The sequence below is a fragment of the Tachyglossus aculeatus genome (genome assembly GCF_015852505.1).
Source record: "Tachyglossus aculeatus isolate mTacAcu1 chromosome 12 unlocalized genomic scaffold, mTacAcu1.pri SUPER_6_unloc_2, whole genome shotgun sequence".
Taxonomy (NCBI): Eukaryota; Metazoa; Chordata; class Mammalia; order Monotremata; family Tachyglossidae; genus Tachyglossus; species Tachyglossus aculeatus.
In genome coordinates this window covers 1,771,065-1,784,948 of record NW_024044829.1, presented here as the reverse complement: position 1 = coordinate 1,784,948, position 13,884 = coordinate 1,771,065, and positions in this window count along the sequence as shown.

Below are 13,884 nucleotides of genomic sequence, written 5' to 3'. Positions count from 1 at the left end.
TGTATCCCCCCCAGCGCTTAGAACAATGTTTTGCACATAGTAAGTGCTTAACAAATGCCATCGTAATTATTTGAATTGGGGAAGCCGTGGTGGGCTGAAGGTGGTTAATGAATCGATAAAACACCTCTAGCCAAGTTTCTTGTGCAGCTCATTGTAATAGTAATATTAATAATTGTGGTATTCAATAATAATAATTATAATTCTGGTATTTATTAAGCACTCACTATATGCCAAGCACTATGTACCAGGCACTGTACTGAGCTCTGGGATAGATACAAGCAAATCGGGTTGTACACCATTCGTGTCCCACATGTTATGGCATTTGTTAAGCGCTTACTATGTGCCAAGCACTGTTTTAAGCGCTAAAGTAATCAGTCCCTGTCCCACATGGTATTCATAGTCTTAACCCCCATTTTACAGATGAGGTAACTGAGATCCAGAGAAGTGAAGTGACTTGCCCAAGATCACACAGCAGACAAGGGGGCAGAACCGGGAGTAGAACCCAGGTGCTCTGACTCCCAGGTCTGGCTTCTTTCCACTAGATCACGCTGCTGCTCACTAGGCCACACTGGTGACTGTGTGGGTAATAGTAATAATGATGATGGTACTAGTTAAGCACCTACTATGTGCCAAGCTCTGTTCTAAGCGCTGGGGCAGTACTGCCTCTACTACCTTTGTTGTACTGTCCCCTCTCAAGTGCTTACAACAATGCTGGGCACACAGTATGTGCTCATTATGTACCCCTAATTAATTGTTTGATTGAAGGGACCTGCCAAAGTCTAGGGAAAGGTGGAACTGCAACCCAAATATCCTGACTTCCTGTACTTCAATCTTTCCAGGATTTTTTCCCGGTTGAGACCTCTCCCATGGGCATCTGAGCCCCCTTCCCTCAGGTGGATGCCCAAGGGGGTAGGAGAGTACAGCTTGACTTTGTGAATGAGGAGATCGTAGCCCTGCATGAGAATTTCCTCTTTGATCATGGGGATTAAATCCTGTTTAGACTGGGAACCCCATGTGGGACAAGAAATGTGCCCATCCCGATAAAACTAGGATCCATCCGGTGTTTAGAACATTTCTTGGCACATAGTAATTATTATTACTATTATTAATACTCAACCACTTCTGCCCATAACATTCTCTTCATTAAGTATTGCGTCATTAACTACCTGTGGGTTCTAGAGCAGATGTGAAAATAAGTTCTCACGTCGACAGTCACTCGAATCTTGGGTTACAGGTAAAGCAAAGGAGATAATAGGGAAAGGGAGAAGTGTAGCCTAGTGGGAAAAGTACAGAAATGGGATCCGGTGGTCTGGATTCAAGTTCCTGCATTGCCTCTGGAGAGCTGTGTGCACTTGTGACATTAACTTTTCCATTTCTCTGGATTTGCCTGGGTGGGAGGAGAATATTGCAATCATTCCATACATCGTCACTCTCTCCCCCTTTATATCAGACACAGCATCACTCTCTCCACGGTCAAAGCTTTTTTGACCGTACTTCTCCCTGTCTAAGCACTCATTTCCTCTTCTTCTGTACCCTTCTGCTTGGCCCTTGCTCTTGAATTTGCTCCCTCAGCCCCACAGCACCTGTGATCATATCCATGGTTTATTTCTATTAATGACTTCTTTATCCGCTAAACTGTAAGCTCGTCGAGGGCAGTGAACATATCTACAAACTCCGTTATACTGTCCTCTCCCAAGCACCAAGAAGAGTGTCCTGCACACAGTAAGCGCTCATTGAATACCATTGATTGATCTGCAATTTCTTTTAATGTTTGTCTCCCCCATAGACTGTAAGCTTCTTGTGGGGAGGGAACGTGTCCACCAACTTTAATCTTTTGCTCTCTGCCAAGCTCTTCAGGCTCTGCACGCCTTAAGTGCTCAATAAATACGATTGACTAAGTGATCGAAACGAGACAATCCCACCCGAAACCCCAAGTGGAGATTTTTCATATTTCTTTGAGGAATTAAGTGCTTTCTCTGTGCCATTTCAGGGAACCTGCAAATTATCCAAGGAAACGGCCAGCCTCACGGCTGTGAGGGAATTCCTCCTACTGGGATTCTTGAGAGCTGCAGCTGGTCTATGCCGCGCTGTTCCTCCTGGTCTACCTGGCCGCCCTGTTGGGGAATCTCCTCATCGTCGTGGTCACTGCCCTCGGCCGGCGTCTCCACACCCCTATCTACGTCTTCCTTAGGCACCTGGCCGTCCTCGACCTCTGTTACACCTCCGACACCGTCCCCAAATTCATCCACAACTCCCTGACCAACAAGAGACCAATCAATCATCGGAGCTGTGCGTCTCAAGTCTTTCCGTTGGTCTTGTTTGCCTTTTCGGAGTTGTTCATCCTCACCGCGATGTCCTATGATCGCTACGCACCCGCGCTACGGGGTGATCGTCGACCGCGGGGCCTGTGTCAAAATGGCGACCATTTCCTGGCTCAGCGTGGGGCTATTTGGAGCGGTGTACTTAGCTGGGACGTTCTCCTTAAGCTTCTACGGACCCCACGAGGTCCAGCAGTTCTTCTGTGATGTCCGCTCCCTGCTGAAGGCCTCTGGTTCTGGGACGCACGTTGTCATCCATACCAGTGTCACCATTGGTGCCAGTTTTGGTTTCATCGCTTTCTTCTCCATCGTTGTCTCGTACGTGCATATCTTCCGGGTCGTGCTGAGGATGCCGGCCTCCGAGAGCCGGGCCAAAGCCCTCTCCACCTGCCTGCCTCACCTCACAGTCGTCACCGTCTTCCTCTCTACAGCCACCACCGCCTACCTCAAGCCCGTGTCAGACTCCCCCTCGGCCCTGGACCTGCTGGTGTCCGTGTTCTACTCCGTGGTACCCCTCGGACTGAACCCCCTCGTCTACAGCCCGAGGAATTGGGACGTGAAGGCTGCCTTGGGGAGGGTCCTGCGGGGGCATCCATTCCTCCAGAATAAAAGCCCTCTCTCTCTGCCCTGACAGTAGCCATCTGAGATGTTTCCTAGCCCCTTCACCCTGCAGTGATCTCCCCTGTCTCTTCTCTCTGCCATTCATTCATTCATTCATTCATTCATTCATTCGTATTAATTGAGTACTTACCGTGTGCACAGCACTGTACTAAGCGTTGGAAAATAAAATTCGGCAACAGATAGAGACAATCCATACCCAACAACGGGCTCACAGTCTAGAAAGGTGAGACAAACACCACAAACCAATAACATCAATAACTTCAAAATAGATACATAGAATTATAGATATATACACATCATTTATCAAATAAACAGAATAATAAATATGCAATATATACACAAGTGCTGTGGGGCGGAGAGGGAGTAGGGGCGATGGGGAGGGGAGGAGGAGCAGAGGAAAAGGGGAGCTCAGTATGGGAAGGCCTCCTGGAGGAGGTGAGCTCTCAGTAGGGCTTTGAAGGGTGGATGAAATGGAGGGCATTCCAGGCCAGAGGTAGGACGTGGGCCAGGGGTCGACGGCGGGACAGGCGAGAACGAGGCCCAGTGAGGAGGTGTGCGGCAGAGGAGAGGAGTGTGCGGGCTGAGCTGGGCTCCCACCCCCAGACTGACCTTGCGAGGGTCTGCGTCCTCCCGGAAATCGGCAGTGAGTTTAAAGAACAGAACGTGCTGAGCCTGCAGACATGGCGGAAGATTGAGGCCGCTGCCATGGCGACGGACCCGCAATGCCGAGAACCGCCGCCGTCGCCGAGAACGGCCAATGTCGCTGAGCCCTCTCGGTCCCGATCCGCCCGGCCAGCGCCCCTGGAGGAGAGGCTCACCGAAGCAGCAGGGCTTAATAGAAAGAGCCCGGGCCTGGAGTCAGAAGGTCGTGGGCTCTAATCCCGACTCCACCACTTGTCTGCTGTCTGACCTTAGGCAAGTGACTTCATTTCTCTGTCCTTCAGTTCCCTCATCAATCGACTGGCTTCTCCAAGTTTCCTGAAGATAGTCCCTCCTCAGAAGAGTTTCAAGGAATCTGGCCCTCTGCAGCAGGCAATTCTGGTAAAGTCTTAGGTGCTTTGGCCTCGACCCCAATAAGGTGTCTCAGAGCAGATCTTAGATTCTTTTTGTTTTTCCACGGAGCCAGAGTGATCATTTCTTTTCCCCTTTCATCTGTAGTGATTTTTATCGTTTGTTTCCTTACCCTTCACTGACCTCCCAGCTTCCACACCCTTCCCTGATCACAGTGGCCATTCTTTTCTTTTCTAATGGTATTGTTAAGCACTTACTAGGTTGCCGGGCACTGTTCTAAATGCTAGAGTAGATACAAGCTAATCAGATTGGACACAGTCCATGTCCCACATGAGCACACAGTCTAAAACCCCATTTTCTAAATTATAATAATGATGATAATGATGGTACTTGTTCACTGTTTACTATGAGTCAAGCACTGTACTAACTTCTTGGGTAGTTACAAGATAATCGGGTTGGAACCAATCCCTGTCCCACATGGGGCTCACAATCTTAATCCTCATTTTTGCAGATGTGGTAACTGAGACACTGAAAAGTGAAGTGGCTTGCCCAAGGTCTCACAGGAGACAAGAGGCAGAGTTGGGATTAGAACCCAGGTCCTTCTGACTCCCGTCTCTTGTGAGGCTGAAATGAGATCACTGACGTGAAAGTGTTTTGGAAATGTAAGTGTTATGAAAACAATGAGATCTTATTATTTCCTGTGTTTACTGCGGTGTGACACCCACAGCATCATTTCCCTTCCCCTTTCCCAGCCCACCTGGGCCCTGAAAAGTCACAAGGTGGAGGATTTGCGGGGCAAAGAAAGGAAGCTTGCCTTTCTCATCCATTACTTATCCCCTTCAAAGCCTTACTGAAAGCTCATCTCCTACAAGCTGCCTTCCCTGAATAATCCCCCCTTTCCTCTCCTTTAGCTCCCTTCTGCGTCGCCCTGAGTCGTTCCCTTTATTAATCCCCCACCCAGCTCCATAGCACTTATGTACATATCTGTAATTTTATTTATTGACATTACTGCCTGTCTCACCCTCTAGACCATCAGCTTGTTGCGGTCTATTTATGTTTATTGTTATAGTGTACTCCCCGAAGCGCTTAGTTCAGTGCTTTGCACTCAGTAAGTATTCATTCAATCATTCACTCATTCATGAACCAAGCCCTCTCCCTTACCAGCAACTCCCTCCCCCTTCCCAACTGACCTACCCCCTCTCTGTCTTATTGAAGGCACATCGCCTTCTAGAAATCTTCCCTGACTAAACCCTCATTTCCTCTTCTCCCACTCCTTTCTGCCCCACCCTTGCACTTGGATTTGCACCCTTTATGATGATGGCGTTTGTTAGGCACTTACTATGTGCTAAGCACTGCTCTGAGTGCTGGGATAGTTACGAGGTAATCAGGTTGTCCCATGTGGGGCTCACAGTCTTACTCCCCATTTTACAGATGAGGTAACTGAGGCACAGAGAAGTTAAGTGACTTGACCAAAGTCACACAGAAGATAAGTTGTGGAGCCAGGATTAGAAACCGTGTCCTCGGACTACCAACTGAGAGCTCACCTCCTCTAGGAGGCCTTCCCAGACTGAGCCCCCGCCTTCCTCTCCCCCCTCCATCCCCCCCGCCTTACCTCCTTCCCTTCCCCACAGCACCTGTATATATGTATACATGTTTGTATGTATTTATTACCCTGTTTATTTTTTTACTGTTGCATATTCATTCTCCCTATTTCATTTTGTTAATATGTTTTGTTTTGTTCTCTGTCTACCCCTTCTAGACTATGAGCCCACTGTTGGGTAGGGACCGTCTCAATATTTTGCCAACTTGTACTTCCCAAGCGCTTAGTATAGATCTCAGCACACAGTAAGCGCTCAATAAATACTATTGAATGAATGAATGAATGAAGCCCAAGCTCTTGTTACTGAGCGATGCTGCGTCTCTCACTCTACTCTCCCAAGCACTTAGTACAGTTCTCTGCACATAGTAAACTCTCAATAAACACCATTGATTGATTGTGCCACAGGGCAACATCGTGGAAGGAGCCTCATCTCGTCATTTCTGTATTGATTCAGGACAAAACTACGATCTTTCGGCTGCCAAGATGCCTGTTTAATTCTTAAATATCAGGGAAAAACAAGACTACACAGATTCTCATGCTCGCTTTGTCATTTCCACCAGTCTCCCCTCTCCTCAAAAGCCTCCCGTGGTTTCCTATCTCTCTCCATATCGAACACCAACTCCTTACCTTAAGTTTTAAGGCACTCAAATCACCTCTTTACCTTCTAATCAGTCAGTTAGTCAATCGTATTTATGGAGCACCCTCTGTGTGCATAGCTGTACTAAACACTGGGGAGAGTATAATATAAAAAAAGACAAGCACATTCTCTGCCTACAATAAGCTTACGAACTACCTGACTTCTACCTGACCTCATTAATCCCCTATGACAACCCAGTCCGTACACTTTGCTCCTTTAACACCAACTTATTCACGGTACCTCGATCTCATCTATCTCACCGCTGAACCCTTGCTTACATCCTCTCTCTGGCCTGGCATTCCCTCCCCCTTCATATCCATAAGCACTTTAATACTCAACCCAGCTCCACAGCACATATACCCATAGTCTTATTCTCAACTGTTTTCCCTCCTCATAATGTACTTAATGTCGGTCTCCCCCTATCAATCAACTAATGGTATTTAGTGAACACTTACCATATGTGGAGCACTGTATTAAGCACATGAAGGAACACAATGATACATAATTGGTAGACACATTCCCTGCACATAAGGAGGGGAAGAAAGAGATTACTAGATTGTAAGGTTCTTGTTGTCAGGAATTATGTCTACCAACTATAATTCTCACAGACTTAGTACAGTGTTCTGTGAATAGTAAGTGCTCAATGAATGCCACTGATTGATTGATTGATACTACTATTATTACTATTACTAATGATCATATGGTTATAAAGATATAGGCATATATCTAACCCTCTTTATTGCAATAACAATAATAGCATTTAATAAGAGCTTACTATGTGCAAAGCACTGTTCTAAGTGCTGGGGAGGTTACAAGGTGATCAGGTTGTCCTACATGGGGCTCACAGCCTTAATCCCCATTCTACAGATGAGGTAACTGAGGCGCAGAGAAGTTAAGTGATTTGCCCAAAGTCACATAGCTGACAAGTGGGGGAGCCAGGATTTGAACCCATGACCTCTTCCTCCAAAGCCTGGGCTCTTTACACTGAGCCACGCTGCTTCTCCAACCTCTCAGACCGTTCCTGATCTGATTTTCTTGTCTCAATGAATTCATGGTATTTATTGAGTGTTTACTGTGTGCAGAGCACTGGACTAAATGATTGGGAGAATACAGTAGAGTTAGCAGACACTTTCCCTACCCACAAAGAACTTACAGTCTTATATTTATACTCACCAACAGTTCTTGGGATATACTAAACACTTAGCATGTAGCACAGTTCTTTTTTGTCTCGTTGGTCCTTGGTGCTGGTGGGGGTGACAGGAAGGTCTGGGTGAGGGGAGGGGACTGTCAGTATACTCTCTCCCCCTTCAGCTCTCTGGATGGCTGCGCTGAGGGATTCCCCATCGGAGGACGGGCCCGGGACTGCGCTAAGACAGCTAATTGTCCGGTTATCTTGGAAGGCCGGGATCATAGGCTCCCTGTAGTACTGGCCCTCGCAACCTAAATAACCGCCCAGTCTCACGTGGTTCCCACTCTGGGACTCCTTCCTAGAACAACATCGACGGACTAATCATCATTCCCTTTCCGGAATTAATAAAACCCTTGGGGATTTGAACCTCGTTTCAAGCCAGGAATCAGGACCATCTGAATATTTCAGCAGAAGCAGCCTGGCCTAATGGAAGCAGTCTGGGCCTGGGAGTCAGAGGACCTGGCTTCTCATCCCAAGTCCACCACTGGTCAGTTGTGTGACCTTGGGCAAGTCACTTCCCTTCCCTGTGCTTCAGTTACCTCATCTGTAAAATGGGTATAAAACACCAGCTCTTACTTCCTCTTAGCCTGTGAGCCCTATGTTGGACAGGGACAGTGTCCAATCTGTTTATATTGTATTTATGACCCTGCTCTTACTAGAGGAGACAGAGGCAGGAATTATTGTCAGCCTGCAATCATTCATTCATTCATTCATTCTTTCTTTCTTTCTTTCTTTCTTTCTTTCTTTCTTTCTTTCTTTCTTTCTTTCTTTCTTTTTCTTTCTTTCTTTCCTTCTTTCCTTCTTTCCTTCCTCCTTTCTTTCTTTCCTCCTTTCTTTCTTTCCTTCTTTCCTTCTTTCCTTCCTCCTTTCTTTCTTTCCTCCTTTCTTTCCTCCTTTCCTCCTTTCTTTCTTTCTTTCTTTCTTTCTTTCTTTCTTTCTTTCTTTCTTTCTTTCTCTCTTTCTTTCTTTCTTTCTTTCTTTCTTTCTTTCTTTCTTTCTTTCTCTCTTTCTTTCTTTCTTTCTCTCTTTATTCCTTTCTTTCTTTCTCTCTTTCTTCCTTTCTTTCTTTCTTCCTTCCTTATTTATTGAGTGCTTAGTTTGTACAAAGCACTGTACTGAGCTCTTCGGAGAGTGCAATGTAACGATAAAACACTCCCCCTCCACTCCGCCCTCTTAACTTTATACTCCACGTTCAGCAGTGGGGGTCTCAGGAAGATTTCTGGGGGAGGGGGCTGATGGGAAGAAAATTGCCTCAGATCAATAAATCAATCAATTCACTTAGATAAGTAAATCAAATGGTATTTATTGAGCACCTACAGTATGCGGAGCACTATTCTAAGTACTTTGGAAAGTACCATATGACAGACTTGGTAGAAACATTCCCTGGCCACAAGGAGCTTACGGTCTAGAGGAGTCAAACAATCAAAGTATTTATTGAACTCTTACTGTGTGGACAGCTCTGTACTAAAACCTTGGGCGAAGACAATAAAATAGGGTTGGTAAAAATGCTCCCTGCCCACAGTGAGGTTAAGGTCAAGAGGATACATGAACAGGTAATGAAATACCTAGTCAAAAATATTTTTATTTTATGAGGAAGCTAAGGAGAAACAGTGTGGCCTGATGGCTAGAGCACTGGTTTCGGAATCAGAAGGACCTGGGTTCTAATCCTGCCTCCTCCATTTGTCTGCTATGTGACCTTGGGCAAATGACTTCACTTTTCTGGGACTCAGTTCCCTCATCTCTAAAATGGAGAGTAAGACTGTGAGCCCCATGTAGGACAGGGACTGTGTCTAACCCGATTAGCTTGTTTCTCCTCAGTGCTTAGTTCAGTGCCTGGAACATGGTAAGCACTGAACAAATACCAGAGATTGGTTGGAGGAATGAAATCTAAGAGGACCTCGCTGTTCATGGAGCCTGTCCAAAAGAACAGTGACGGGGTCAGGGAATGAGCACTGTATGACCTCCCAGCACTCTACTTTCCCCTCTGATGGCGAGTATCAGAGAAGCCATCTTAGGTTTGGTACAAGATCCATCTTAAGACGCAAACAAGGGGTCGCCATTTTGGAGTAGTAGTAATCTATCATCCCCTCTCAGGGTCGCATCTTGTGAGTTTCCAGCTCTTTACCAGTCTCGACTATGGGAGGGAGAGTCAAGCAGAGGCATTTCCATTCCTAGTTTGGGCAGTGGCTAGCGAGTGGCAGGCAATATGCTACAGATCTAACCTCACGTGTGCTGGGCAGCAGCGGCATGAGGAAGAGTCGAGGGTGGAGACTAAAGTTTACTGCGCAGAAGGAGGCAACGGTAAACCACTTCCTGGGATAGTACAGTATAACAGAGTTGGTATGCATATTCCCCGCCCACAATGAGCTACAGTCTACAGGGCGAGACAGACACTGATATACATAAATACGTAAATATCAGGTAAGAACATAAGTCCTGCGAGGCAGAAGGTGAAGTGATTAAAGGGTGCATATCCAAGTGCACAGACGACGCAGAAGGGAGTGAGAGAAGAGGACCTAGTCGGAGAAAACGTTTTGGAAGTGTTGTACCTTCAGTATGGCTTTGAAAGTGGGCAAGTAGAGTGGGAGATCATACGGTGCCCATTTCCTGCCCCCCTCCCCTCCCACACACACACTGTTCCTTTGGACAGGCCAATGAGCAGAGAGGCCTTCTTAGATTTCATTTTTACCAAGGAAACTGTATCGATACATCACCTGAACGATTGCAGATGAAAGTGGGGCGTTTTGGGAGAGATGTGTTCATGGCATCGCTATGAATTGGAGACAGCTCGACAGCATAAGACAGACAAAAATCAATTAATCATACCGATTGAGAGCTTACTTTGTGGAGAGCACTGTACTAAGCACAAGGGAAAGTATGGTACAACAGAGTTGGTAGACCTATTCCCCTCCCAAAATGAGCTACAGTCTAGAGGGCGAGACAGACATTAATATAAATAAATATCAGATATACGTATCAGATATGGACTTAGGTGCTGCGGCGCAGAAGGTGGCGTGAATAAAGGGTGCAAATCCAAGAGCACACATGACGCAGAAGGGAATGAGAGAAGAGGGATTAGTCGGAGAAGGACTTTTGGAGGAGATGTTCCTTCAATATGGCTTTGAAAGTGGGGAGAGCCATTGTCTGTTGGACATGAAGAGAGAGGGCGTTGCAGGCCAGAGGCAGGACATAGGCGAGGGGTCGACAATGAAGTAGACGAGTTGGTGGTACAATCTCGTCTGGCATTAGCGGTCTGGCATTAGAGAAGCCAGGTGGGTGGGCTGGGTTATAGTAGGACAACAGGGTGTTCAGGTAAGAGGGGGGAAATTGATGTGGAAAGGTCTATTTCCCCAGAGCCATCCCTCACATCCAGCACATTCTGCAGGGCAGCCTGCATGATCCTCTTCCTCAGGACTGTCCTCCTATGCTCAGCCCCCTCCCCATGGCAGCCTTCATGTGTTCCTGTTCCTCAGGACTATCCGCTCACAGCCAGTCCCCTCCCCAAGACGGCCTGCATGTCCCTGTTTCTCAGAGCCATCCTCTCACACCCAGTCCCCTCCCCATGGAGGTCTTCTTGTGTCCCATTTCCTCTAGACCATTCTGTCACACCCAGAAACCTCCCGAGAGCCACCTTCATGTCACGGTTCCTCAGGCTGTAGATGAGGGGGTTCAGAGTAGAACACGGACACCAGCAGGTCCAGCGTCGATGGGGAGTATGACACGGGCTTTAGGTAAGCCAGGGATCCGGTTGAGAGAAAAACGGTGATGTCGGCGAGGTGGGGCACGCAGGTGGAGAAGGCTTTGGCCCGACTATCGGTGGAAGTGACCCTCTGCACGGCCGAGAAGATGAGGACGTAGGAGACGACGATGGAGACGAAGGAGATGAAACTAAAGCTGATACACATAGCCACGCTGACGTGAACGACAAAGTGTGTTTACAAACAGGAGACCTTCAGTAATGAGGAGACGTCACAGTAGAACAGCTAGATCACATTGGTTTCACAGAAGCTTAATGTGAACGTTCCGGCTGAGTACATCTCCCCGAAGTGCTCCCCGCTGAGCAAGGAGGCGGCCACCAACTTCCTACAGAACCCTCGGTCCATTATGAGGTCGTAGCGCAGGGGGTGGCAGATGGGGGCGTAGCGGTCATAGCACATCGTTGTGAGGATGGACAGCTCTGAAACAGCAATGAAGAGCTGGGCACCACAGTACAGGAGGGAGATTTCTCTACGGTCATTCAGGGAGTTGAGGATGGATTTGGGGACGGTGACGGAGATGAGACACAGATCACTGAAGGACAGGTTCCTGAGCAAGAAGTACATGGGGGTGTGGAGGCACCAGTCGGGGGCGGTGACGGCGACGATGAGGAGATTCCCCATCAGGGACTCCAGGTAGATCAGTAGGAACAGCGCGGCGTGGACCAGGTGCAGCTCCTGGAGCACTGAGAAACCCAGGAAGATGATTTCCGTCACCGTGGAGATGTTGGCCATGTCCGACGGGGTGCCTTTAAGCGTCTTGTGGCAGGACCCGATTTCAGACAATAAATCCATCGATCAATCACTCAGTCGTATTTATCGAGTGCGTACTGCCCGCAGAACGCTATGCTAAAATAAACCCTTGGGTGAGTATACTATGCCAAGATCCGCCCTACATTGCCAAGATCCGCCCTTTCCTCTCCATCCAAACCGCTACCCTGCTAATTCAAGCTCTCATCCTATCCCGTCTGGACTACTGCATCAGCCTTCTCTCTGATCTCCCGTCCTCGTGTCTCTCTCCACTTCAATCCATACTTCATGCTGCTGCCCGGATTATCTTTGTCCAGAAACGCTCTGGACATATTACTCCCCTCCTCAAAAACCTCCAATGGCTACCGATCAATCTACGCATCAGGCAGAAACTCCTCACCCTGGGCTTCAAGGCTCTCCATCACCTCGCCCCCTCCTACCTCACCTCCCTTCTCTCCTTCTACTGCCCAGCCCGCACCCTCCGCTCCTCCACCACTAATCTCCTCACTGTACCTCGCTCTCGCCTGTCCCGCCATCGACCCCCGGCCCACGTCATCCCCCGGGACTGGAATGCCCTCCCTCTGCCCATCCGCCAAGCTAGCTCTCTTCCTCCCTTCAAGGCCCTGCTGAGAGCTCACCTCCTCCAGGAGGCCTTCCCAGACTGAGCCCCTTCTTTCCTCTCCCCCTCGTCCCCCTCTCCATCCCCCCGTCTTACCTCCTTCCCTTCCCCACAGCACCTGTATATATGTATATATGGTTGTACATATTTATTACTCTATTTATTTATTTTACTTGTACATTTCTATCCTACTTATTTTATTTTGTTGGTATGTTTGGTTCTGTTCTCTGTCTCCTCCTTTTAGACTGTGAGCCCACTGTTGGGTAGGGACTGTCTCTATGTGATGCCAATTTGTACTTCCCAAGCGCTTAGTACAGTGCTCTGCACATAGTAAGCGCTCAATAAATACGATTGATTGATTGATTGATTGATTGATAAACAGTGTAACAGAGTTCGTAGATACATTTCCTGCCCACAAAGAGATACCGTTCTGGAGTGGGGGACAAGCACTTATAGTAATAAATGATTTACAGATATGAACTTAAGTGCTGTGGGGCTGAGGGAGTGGTGAATAAAGATAAGCATGAAAGCACTCAGAGAAAAGGTTCGAGATTTAAATCTCATTATGGGAAGGGAACGTGTCTGCTAATTCTGCTGTGTGGCCTTGAACAAGTCTCTTCAATTCTTTATGCCTCAGTTACCTCATCTGTAAAACGGTGATTAAGACTGTGAGCCACTTGTCAGACAGGGACCATGTCCAACCCGATTTGCTTGTATCTACTTTGCTTAGTACAGTCCCTGGCACAAAGAAAGCGCTTAAAAATACCGCAATTATTATCATCAACTCTGTTATATCGTTCTCTTCCGAGCACCTAGTACAGTGCTCTGCACATAGTAAACACTCAATAAATACTATTGATTGACTGCGCGATGGGGTAACATCGTGGAAGGAATCTCGTCTTGTCATTTCTGTCTTGATTCAGGACAAATCCTTTCCCCAATCATGTTGCCCATTTTCTTCTTCATTATCAGCAAAGAACAAGGCTACACAGATTTCCCTGCTTGCTTTGCTATATACGCCCATCTCCACTCTTCTGAAAAGCCTCCAGTGGTTACACAACCCTCTCCGTATCAAACACCAACTCACATCTGCTCTTTCCCTTCTACCGGATAGCTAATCTCGTACCACAATCCCACCCGAACACTTTGCTCCTCTAATGCCAACCTATTCGCTGAACCTAGATCTCGTCAATCTCTCCACTGACTCCTTGTCTACAACCTCCCTGTGTCCTGGAATTCCCTCCTCCTCTATAGCCAACAAATTATCATTCTCCCCTCCTTCAAAGCCTTACTAAAATCACATCTCCTCCCAGCAGCCTTCCCTGACTACCCTCTCACACCATCACTTTATTTCTACTCCCTTCTGGGTCGCCTACAAACTGAG